The 11680-nt window shown below is 35.1% G+C and overlaps 1 protein-coding gene across 3 annotated transcripts in view; it reads left to right on the top strand.

Annotated features, from left to right (window-relative positions):
* Nucleotides 1-11680, top strand: part of LOC134750557 (complexin) — a 414109-nt gene that overhangs the window by 290804 nt on the left and 111625 nt on the right. The window lies entirely within an intron of this gene.

The following is an 11680-nucleotide window of genomic DNA, read 5'->3' as shown; positions in this document are numbered from 1 at the left end:
GAAGTAGATTTAAAAGATACATCGAGTTTAAATGTTGTGTTACAGCTTGTGGTTTATTGAGCGTAATGATATTATATGAAACGGTGTAATTTCCGTATTTTTTTTTTTTTTTTTAAGTATAGTTTTTTTTAATACGATATCATTGTATAACTTGTACTTCTTTATTAGGAATACTCAGTAAAACAATTTTTTTCTAGAATCACACTTAGATAGTTCGTTTTGTTGTCACTCTGGTGTACACGTCATACGTATAGGGTCATTGCGCTAGTTTTCGTCCAGCTCCAGTTTTCGTCCACTTGACGAAATTTGAATATAAACCTACAATGCTGCACAAATTTGGACTTTTAGCAATCCTTAATGTCTAAACAATATATCTATCTACATAAAAATTATATTTTGCAAGTAGCAAATTAAAAATGAAATATATTATTTGTTAATCCGTCAAGTGGACGAAAATTAGACAATGGACGGAAACTAGCGCAATGACCAGGGAGGTACAGTGAAATGCATTGAAATAGTGCATCTATTTCCAAGAAGGTTTAGTATGGTCATAAATAATAATTTGATTGTAGGTAACATAATAAAAAATACAGTTATTTTACCAACTAATTTATTAGGCATAATCACACATTATTAATATCTTTGTTTCATCAATTGTTACGCATTAATTTATAAAATTATTATAAAACTATTTTTAAATCTAGATTTTTTTTGGTTTTTTACGGCCTTTCAGCCTGTTTGTTTTCATATCATCTTAGTACTAGACACAATTATGAAATTATTTGCAGTCTTTTGACTCTCCTTGATTTAAACCAAATTAATTTAATTCCCAGTTATTACAACTCCACGGGCATTATATTTAATTATTGCTGTGGCACACGTTTGGTTATAATTTTATTTAAAATGGAGTAGTATTAAACAACAACTAAAAATAAATGACATAAATATTTATAGAAAAAAGTTGCATGTAAAAACCATAGTAAATTATTCAAAAATAGGCATGATCGCTCTCAATTTAAAAAATATTTTTTTAATCAACTGACAAAGTTCACAACATTAAAGAAACAGTCAAATCGAAGACATCTCTTTTTAAAAGTAAATTAAAAATTCTTATTTTAAAATACATAATTCAATTAATGTCATATTAGCTAATAACTATTGAGGTAATGACAGAGAAATAGTCACATCGAAGACCTACTATTTAGTTAAGTCAATTAAAAATTCAATATGTTAAATACATCAGTCAATTAATGTCATTATTAGCTAACTACTATTACTAACTACTGTTATTCTTATTTACTAACAATTTAGTTAGTAATGATCATTAGCACAAAATAATTTTATGGCTGGGTAGAAGGTTATGCCTTATCAGCCACCGTTGTAACCATTATTTTCGTAAAAATAATCTTCATACAACATTTGCAATTTTCTATTTTAAAGTACGACACATTGTAAAAACACATTGATTCATAATTGTACATCTAAAAAATATTATATTATATATATATATATATATAATTTTAGCAAAATAGTTATTAGCATATTATATATAAAAAATACAACTTAAAAATAAAACGCACGAAATATAAAAGTAAAAGTATAAAACAATCACACGCTTTTATCAATTAAATTCATATTGAATATTATTGTGTTTTAGCATTGACTAACGCCGTCAATTTCTAACCATCAATGCATTGATAACAATTATTATAAAGAAGTTATTATACTGTATAAATCTAAATAATCCAACGAAGGGTTTAGATACATGAATACGAGTATTACCGTCAACTTTCAATATTTCTAAAACGCAAAAGAATTTAAAATCTTACGGAGTAACTTTCGACAGCTAATCATCGTTTATTATACGGTTGCGACACTTTCTTTTGCCATATTAAGGAAACACAAACACGAAAGCACGCACACTTTTCCTCTAGGGTGACTGCTACAGTTATGTGGCCAATTACTATGGCCCCTCCATAGTAAATTAATTACTTATATATATTCAAATTGGTTACCGGATTAGCACAGGATGGATGAAATGGCGACAGGTTACGGGAACCATTTGTGACGCCCGTATGCCCCTTCGGTTGAAGGGTAAAATTTATAAAACGATCATAAGACCTGTCGTCATGTATGGATCAGAGTGTTGGGCCCTAAAGGTGAGGGATGAAAAGAGATTGCATGTAGCGGAGATGAGAATGTTAAGGTGGATGTGTGGCGTGACGAGAATGGATAGGATAAGGAATGAGTATATAAGAGGAAGCCTGAAAGTTGCACCCATAACAGAAAAAGTAAGGGCAAATCGCCTAGCATGGTACGGGCATGTGATGCGGAGGGATGAAAGTCATGTGTCAAGAAAGGTATTAAGAATGAATGTGGAGGGAAGTACGAGGAGAGGAAAACCGAGGAAAAGGTGGATGGACTGTGTGAAAGATGATATGAAACTAACGCAAGTGAATGATGAGATGACGGGTGACAGAGATGTATGGAAGAAAAAGACATGCTGCGCCGACCCCAAGTGAATGGGACAAGGGCAAGCGAATGATGATATATATTCAAATTGGTTTGATACTGTGTATCCACTACTGCATGGATTCGTCCTTATTAGCAATAAAGATATTGAGTATTGAGTATTAATTGGCCACTACATAGTAAGGCAGAGAGAAAGAAGCCTTATTGTTAAGAGTGGCCAATTACTAGGGAGGGGCCAATAACTATAGCAGTCACCCTATTAGGTTCGAAATAGTTCGTAATTCTGAGTAGAAAAAAAAACCGGCCAAGTACGAGTCGGACTTGCGCATCGAGGGTTCCGTACTTTTTAGTATTTGTTGTCATAGCGGCAACAGAAATACATCATCTGTGAAAATTTCAACTATCTAACTATCACGGTTCACGAGATACAGCCTGGTGACAGACAGACAGACGGACAGACGTACAGAAGAGTCTTAGTAATAGGGTCCCGTTTTTACCCTTTGGGTACGGAACCCTAAAAACATAAAATTCACAAAAAAGGGGTAGTGTACAACTTTAAAACAGGGGGTCATCCATTAATTACGTCACACGTTTAGGGGTAGGGAGGGGTCAAGAAATTGTGACATGTTGTGACTAGGGGGAGGGAGGAGTCATAGACCTTGTGACGTCACTTTAACTTCACCTGTAACCGAAAAAAAAACTGTTTTGATTTTATTTATTCACTTTACAGGTTAAGTAACTAGTTGCAATGATAAATCGTTTCTATTCGTGAATTGCTTTTCCTAATCGGTTTCGTGTCATGAAATTTCTAATAATGCATTTAAAAAACATTTTGTATTAAAATAATAATATTTCATTTGAATTGCTGATTTCGTTGAAAACAAAATTGCCTAATATGTGACGTCATACCGGGAGAAGGTTGCTAAATGTGACCATGTGTGACATCATGAAATTCGTGTGACGTAATTTATAACCCCCAAACTCGTGTATGACCTTAGAAATTATACTCCGACTGCCGATTAGCCATGTCCTTCAGTTTCTGAATCGAAGCCCTATTTTGTATATACGTCTTATCCCCAACAGCAGACATATTCGCACTGAACGATTGAAAAAAATCCTGGACATTTCCAGTTTGGCTGACAGTTTCCGTATTGATCTCTGGCCTGTTGATTTTGTCTTTATAGTCATTCCATACTGACTTAATGGTTTGAGGCCAAGCATATGTTAGATTGGCTAAGGGCTTAGAGCCAGGTGATTCAGTTTTGTCTGGGTTAGGAGTGCTGGCGCGGACCCAGGACACGACGTCTTTGATTGGCTGGTTCGCTTGCTCGTTCGATTCGCTGCTTGAATGGAATTCTGGGCGTTGGACGTTGATAGCTGGAAATAAAAATAAGAAATAAAATTTCCATTTAAATTATAGTTTTTTTTTTAATTTATTAATACAGTTTAAATAATGTACTTAATATTAAATATAATTATGTTATATATTAAGTGCGCTCCAAAACTCGAATTGTAGATGTAGGTGTCCAGACCGCTAAGCTTAAGTGGGACTAGGCTGGGCATGTCTGCCGCATGCACCCTGAAAGGTGGGCCAAAATGGTTACCAAGTGGGACCCACGGAACACCATAGATGGTGCTGGCCGGGGTGCAGGCAGGCCGAAAAGGAGATGGCGGGACGACTTAGACGCATTTTATCCGGATTGGCGGGACACTACAAACGACAGGGTCGAGTGGAGGAAACGAGGGGAGGCCTTTGCCCAGCAGTGGGACACTAAATTAGGCTAGTAAAAAAAAAAACAAATATATATATTAAGTAAGAATACTCAATAAATATTTTAAAATGGGATAATTAAGTTAATTCTTGTAAGTTAAATAATAAAATATTTTTTTTAGAAAATTTACGGTTAACAGTCTGTATTTTACGGGTTACAAGACGATTCTACATAAAATCTCAAGATCAATGGGGTTGTGTTGTTTTATGTTCTGTTGTGTAACTCAGTGCTTGTCACCGATTTTTGATAAATACCTATTTTCATGTTTCAATCTGACACAAGAAAAACCGGCCAAGTCGGACTCGCGTTCCAAGGGTTCCGTACTTTACACAATTTAGACAATGTATTTTTTATGTGAAACGTGAGTGAAATGTCTTTAAAAAACCCGTAGGGTTCGGATCAAAAACTAAGTAATTAAGTCCGACTCACGCTTGACTGCAATTTCTAATAGGTTTTCCTGTAATCTATAGGTAAAGATCTATTTTGTGTATGTTTTTCAAAATTTTAGACCCAGTAGTTTTGGAGATAAAGGGGGAGAATGGTCATTTTTTGCCTAATTTCTTGAATAACTTCTAAATTGTTTATCCTAAAATTATAAAAAATATATATTTAAGATTCTCACAATAAGCTCTTTCATTTGATATGTAACACGATATAGTTGGAAAAACTTTATTTTTAAATTTTCTCATTTACCCCCAAAAGTGGCCCCCATGTTTAAAATTCATTTGTTTACGTTACATGTCCGTCTTTGGGTCACAAACTTACATATGTATACCAAATTTCAACTTAATTGGTCCAGTAGTTTCGGAGAAAATAGGCTGTGACAGACGGACAGACAGACAGACAGACAGACGCACGAGTCATCCTATAAGGGTTCCGTTTTTTCCTTTTGAGGTACGGAACCCTAAAAAGTGGAAAAATAACGTGATAGTTCAATTATTGCCAATAGGAGCAATTATTAATAAAATCAATAATCAATAGGGGGTATTACTGCAATGTTCTGCCGCCAGAGTACAGCACTAGCACCTATCGTAAACCAAAGAGTATCTTATACATACTGTGCCTTAAACTGTTTTTGGCAAGTTTACACAGATAATAAAATATAACATTGATGCATCAAGGCCGTTTGTTTACAAAGGGCCTACCGGGAAACGCGAAAATGGAAATTTAGTTATCTGCTTCTTTATCGCGATGATAGGGAGGTTAGATAACGAAATTTCGATTTTCTTGTTTCGTGGTAGACCCTCAGATTGTGATGGATTATGGTAGTGGCGCCCCCTATGCAGAGTTTCGCATAATGTGACTTGGTTATTTGGCTAATTTTATTAGATACATTTAAAAATCACGTCATTGCTCAAACGAATAAGACACGTAATTTATTTTGTTAAAATTATTTTCAGACATGGATTATAAGGTGATTTTATTATAACCAACATTTAACAAAATATAAGAATAACGACTTACCTGGCGGTGATTTAAGTTCTGGACTGCCCATCGCCGTGGCTGCAGCAAAAGACCGCGGCGATATCGGTTCATTACGGCCTTCTGTCCATCCAAACTTTTCAAACCCAGTAATGGACGGGGTCGACCCAGTAATGGACTGGGGAGGTGTGGGTCCGTGGGGCTCACAACGACACTTGATGAGCCGGCAGCGGGTGCAGTCGGCGGCTTCGAATTCTTCTATCATCTTAATTAGGGAGCGGCGGATTGATTGGAGGTTGAGCTCCTGAAAAAAATTAGAACCTATAATTATTATGACATCACATAGGGTCGCGAGCGTGCGTCACCGGTAATATATGAAGAGAAGGGGCAGTTTTTAAAAATTCATCAAAAAGTTATACTGGTAAATTATACAAATTGATGTATACCTAAGAACAGTTTTAGCAAATGTTGTAGATTGTTTAAAAATCAAAATTGCGTTGAGATTATGTCGATTTTCAGAGAAATTGCCACTTGATTTTGAAGTAATTTCTGGAGAAAATTGATTACGTCTTACTTTCATTTACACTACTTCAAAGTCATAATAATAAAAATGTAGTCTGTAAAAGGTGGAGTACAGGATATGTGTAATAAAAAATTACCATTTTTAGCCCTTCAAACTTTACAAAATTTACAAATAAGAGCGACAAAATCAGTGTTTTGCGCGCGTTTACCTAAACGTCCATCAGAAAATAAATCATTACTAATTTAGTGGGTCTGTTTTCAAAATAATGATCTATATAACGGCAAGATGAGAAGATGTGCTAATAGAAACCAGATACTTATTATTTCTATTACGTATCAAAAGGTGTACAATTTCAGCGACTAAATATATCAATTTTACATTTTTGCGACTAAAATCGATAACGGGCTCTTAACCAAAAACTTCAGTTTATTATTAAGGCGGTTCCCTGAGCCAGAAGGCGAAAAATCTCCTTACATGATCATGTTTTTCTAAGAGGCGTTGATATAAGTAGACGTGGAAAAAATATATGAAGTTCCTGAGTATATTATCTTTAATAACATAGCTTCCGATACACGAATTATGACACTTCGCTCGATACAATTAATTCCCAAAGTAACCTCTAACTCGGACTTTTAATCCAACTTTACTCGGTTATTTATTATTTGATACTATAAACAAAAAAAGAAGAAAAAACAATGTAAACTTAAATAGTAATTTCATAGCTTTCGAATTTCAATATTGTAAGGTAACGTTTTTAAAATAAATAAAAAATCGACAAAATTCGATCAAATTTGACACTTGGCGTGTATTATCTTTCCCGTTCTTTCTTGCGAAATGTGACAGTGACAGCGGCAAACCGATGGAACGGCCGGAATCCAGATCAAATTCATGACGTGTTATTACAATCAGAATACGCCATAAGGAACAGACTTACAAACAAATGAAACAAACACTCGTCAAATTTTACCCTAAATTTTATCCATAATGAAACAAAATAAAAAAACTCACCAGCTGAAAATCACTATCCGTATAGTAGTATAACTGATCGTGCCACATTTTAAATTAATTTTAATTTTAGAATTTTTATAAAATATGTTAGATGTCACTCGGTTAGCAGCGTACGCAGTAATGAAAATTATACCCAAAATGCAAAATAACATTACCTGCTTTCACTCATTAGGGCCTTAGAACTAACAGTAAATACTAGGAATAGGATTAGCGTGCCATTGTTCTAAAATTCTAAAGGATATTCCTGGTATAATCCCCTTAATTCTTACACTTTTCAAAGGTGATTTAGTAAAATTAGTCTATAACGTAATAAAGATAAGAAAAGAGCACATTTGCAAAATACTACAACGAAATAAAGGGATTAAATACCGCGTTATCCGCGTGGAACAATAGTTCCTACTTTTACCTAATGAAGGTATTTACGTGTTGTTTAATGTGATGGTTATAACGTGTTTTATTTTATTTTAAGTTATTATCAACTTTAGACATCCGTTGATAGCGTTTAAATTTGAGTGAATCGATACTGAAGATAAAGTTTCTATTATAGCTTGGGTATTTTAATGATTTTTAAAGTTATAGGTTACAATCTAGGTATGGGCATTATTCATAAGCCATCGAATCACATACTCTGGTTTTTTATCTAACATTTTGTTAGCATTTTTGCAAATTTGGGCAGCATAGGATTTTTTCTCTTCACTCTTATAAATTTCGGTATTTCGCCATCGCCTCCTACAATAAGGACAAAGCATGGCACTATTTTCTCTTTCCTCTTATAGGAATCGCAATAAGACTATCTTTCACTATCAAAGAGTTCCCTTGGTTCTAACAGATGCTAGTAAATTTTAAATTTCAAATTCTAAGAAAGTGCATCGAGGCACACATCGCCGTGAAAAGGCAGAGGTCAGAGTCAATAAGCGAGTGCGTTGTTAAGCGCGCGGCGAGTCGGCAAATGGAATACCGCAAGATAGGGATGGGGTGTGGTGGCTAATTTAGATCGATTAATTCCATCAATTTTTTATACATTGTATTTTTTTGATATGTGTTTAGATTTTTTGCTCGAAGACTTAGTAAGCTTTTTGCTAAAATGGCAACACACTAGTATATTTGAAATAAATGCAAAATATTAAAAGAAAATGCATCGAAGCACACGTGGCCGTATAAAGGCGGAGGTTAGAGTCAATAAGCGTAATGCTGCTTGCGGTCGAATGTTGCTTGCGGTCGAATGCTTTTAGCGACCCTGCGGCACCCCATCTAAGGCGGATTCGGCACTCGTTGGTGGTTTTAGACGGTAGTCCTCTGGTTAGTCCGTCATCCCTCCTGGTTCCCCCGGACCAGGTGGCATGCGTAAACGCATTTCCCCAACGTTAAAAAAAAAAAAAAAAAAAAAAAAAAGAGTCAATAAGCGTAATGCGTTATTAGGCACGCGGCGAATCGGCAAATAGAATACCGCGGGGTAGAGATGGGATTTATTTCACTCCGTATTATCTCCTTAAACATTTTTTGATTAACTAACGTCGTACTTTAGATAAAAGCTATTACGATGACAGAAATTAATATTTCAGTCGGAATCTTCATTTTATTATATTTTCGTGTGCAGTTCAAGAATACGAATTTGAGAAACTACTTTATTGTTTTCAATTTTTAAACGTGTATTATGTTCATGGTCACCAAATTCATGAATAATAAAAATGCCGGTATACTCGTAACCCCCACTGCAGTAAAATAAAGTACTATTCTTTATTTAAGTTCAATTTTACTTTCTTATAATGACAGTGACTAGTAATTATTATAAACATCATATTTTTATTACTGTGCATATTTTTCGACGTAAATGCAAAACACAATATTTAAACTATAAAAACTAAGCGGTATTGTAATTTTTACCAAATTGGAATCTATTCGTCTGTGCATAAGACCACCCCACCTGTACTTAAAACCGAAAAATACCACCGCCCCAATTTCTAAATTCCCTAACCCTTACTAAGTATTCGGCATTGTTCTTAGCTATCGGCGCGCGGAGATATGCCAATATACCGGGGTACGAATACACCCACAATATAGTCAAGTATACGAGGAATGCGGGCATGCGACCGCCAAGCGCTGATGGACATTTTTTAGATGCGTCTTTAAGTTAGAAGTAATTTATCGATGTCGATTGTTGTTTTTTAATATAACGTCACTTTTGTTTGATTGTTACATGTAAAAACTTATGTGTTTTAAAATTAAGACTACTGTGTAGGTATTGTATTTATATTTGTGTACTATGTCTAATATAATATTTATTGAATACCTTCATAGTAATGAAATATTTTTAGGCCTTTGTTTTTGCGATCTGGTATTTATATTTGACGTCATAAAACTTGGCCGTCACCAATACTTTTTCCTTTATAACAACGTATTGTTATGACGTATCATTGTTACCTTTTTTGTACTTTTTTTAGTACAATAAAGTTTATAATGGAGCGGGTAGGAATCTTAACTTTAAATGCCCACGTTTTAAACCTGATTACAGGTCAGGAATGTAGTATTTAGTCCCGGATATCGACGAGGTGGCATGCGGCAGCAATATTAAAGGAATGCGAGCGTGACGCGATGCCGTGACGGGACATTTTTTACGTTAACCTCAATCTAAAATTCGTTTATCAGTAATTTAGATATCAGGTCGAGGGGAGTCAAGAATATTAAATTGTCTTTCTTTTAACAATTTAATTTTAGGGTATTTTTCATTTAAAGTTAAATTTCATGCTCCTTTTATAATAGATTTATTTCTATCAACTTGCTTTATTTAATATTGTAAAAAAATAAAAGCAGGTTATTATAAGAGAAAAAGTATGAAGTAAAATAACCTTTTGATAATGAAATATAAATGAGGATAACATGAATCATTAATCAATGTTGACGATCGTCTGTTAGTTGAAATGTTACCTACTTTAAAAAAATAATACTATGCTCGTATTATTAAAACAACTATAATTAAATCATTTTGAACTATAAATATATAAATATTACAACATTTATTTTCAGAAGGCTTCTATTAGACTATTCTATTTTTTCTTACCTTTAACCAACCACTTTATTACCTATAATAACTTGGTATCCGCAGTTTTCTAAAAATTTGTCAAATTCTTACATTCACTAATTTCAAAATAACGATTAGTAGTAAGAGATTATACACGGCTTATTACATTTGACTGCACTTTTAAATTACGCCATAATGATTGACTGTCTGTAAAACTTACGACACACGATATATATAGAAAAGCTTTTATCGTGTATATTATTATCGATAAGCGTGTCCCATCACTAGGCCATAACAAGCGACGTGCCGTTGCCGGGCGACAGAATGAAGCGCGAACGTGCACTCCCGACGTCGCGCCAAATGGGAATTTTATTATTTTTATTTTATTTTATCCCGTTGTCGATGGTTATGTGGTGCTGCACTAACTTTTGATCACTAACGTTTGTCTAAGATTTTATTGTCTTACTACGGAGTTTTGCGACTCTCAATCCGGAGGTCGCGGGTTCAAATCCCGGTTTATAACTTTATACCATGCAATGAGTTTTCCGGAATTTGTTTTTTTTTTTTCATTGTTAATGATGATGACTTTGACATAATTAGACGTGTTGGAAGTGACACTGCCTGGAGATTATTACTTATGGATCTAATAATGCCCGTGTAAACAAAAAAGTTAAAAAAATTAACATGGTTTTTGAAAATAGATTTTTCTTTGCTAGGGAGTCTTAAACACGAAGTCGGTGTTCTAAAAGTTGATTCACCCTAAAAGTTCCGGTTTCGGCTGAAACTAAGTAAAAACCGAACACACGGTTTCGGTTTCGGCAAAACTGAGTAAAAACCGAACCCACGGTTTCGGTTTAAGCTTACGCGCGCTTTAAACTTCTATTTACTTTACGGTCTTTTGTCACTTAGCTACCGCTATCGGGCCCCACAGTCCGCAAGGTGCACATTAGTGCTCGCCGGGGCGCGCTATCGCGGCGCGCAGTCGCGCGGCGGCCCGTGAAACATTGGCTTTATTACACCTATAGCCATGGCGAAAAAGGCATTTAACCAAAAAAACCCGGCCAAGTGCGAGTCGGACTCGCGCACGAAGGGTTCCGTACCATAACGCAAAAAACCGCAAAAAATCACGTTTGTTGTATGGGAGCCCCCCTTAGATATTTATTTTATTCTGCTTTTAGTATTTTTTGTTATAGCGGCAGCAGAAATACATCATCTGTGAACATTTCAACTGTCTAGCTATCACGGGTCATGAGATAGGTACAGCCTGGTGACAGACCGGCCAAGTGCGAGTCGGACTCGCGCACCGAAGGTTCCGTAGTTATTAGTATTTGTTGTTATAGCGGAAACTGAAATTATGTAATCTGTAAAAATTTTAACTGTCTAGCTATCACGGCTCATGAGTAACAGCCTGGTGACAGACAGACGGACAGACGGACAGCGGAGTCTTAGTAATAGGGTCCCGTT

Source organism: Cydia strobilella, chromosome 20 (genome assembly GCF_947568885.1).
Source record: "Cydia strobilella chromosome 20, ilCydStro3.1, whole genome shotgun sequence".
NCBI classification, from domain to species: domain Eukaryota; kingdom Metazoa; phylum Arthropoda; class Insecta; order Lepidoptera; family Tortricidae; genus Cydia; species Cydia strobilella.
This window is presented reverse-complemented; position numbering and strand designations above follow the sequence as displayed.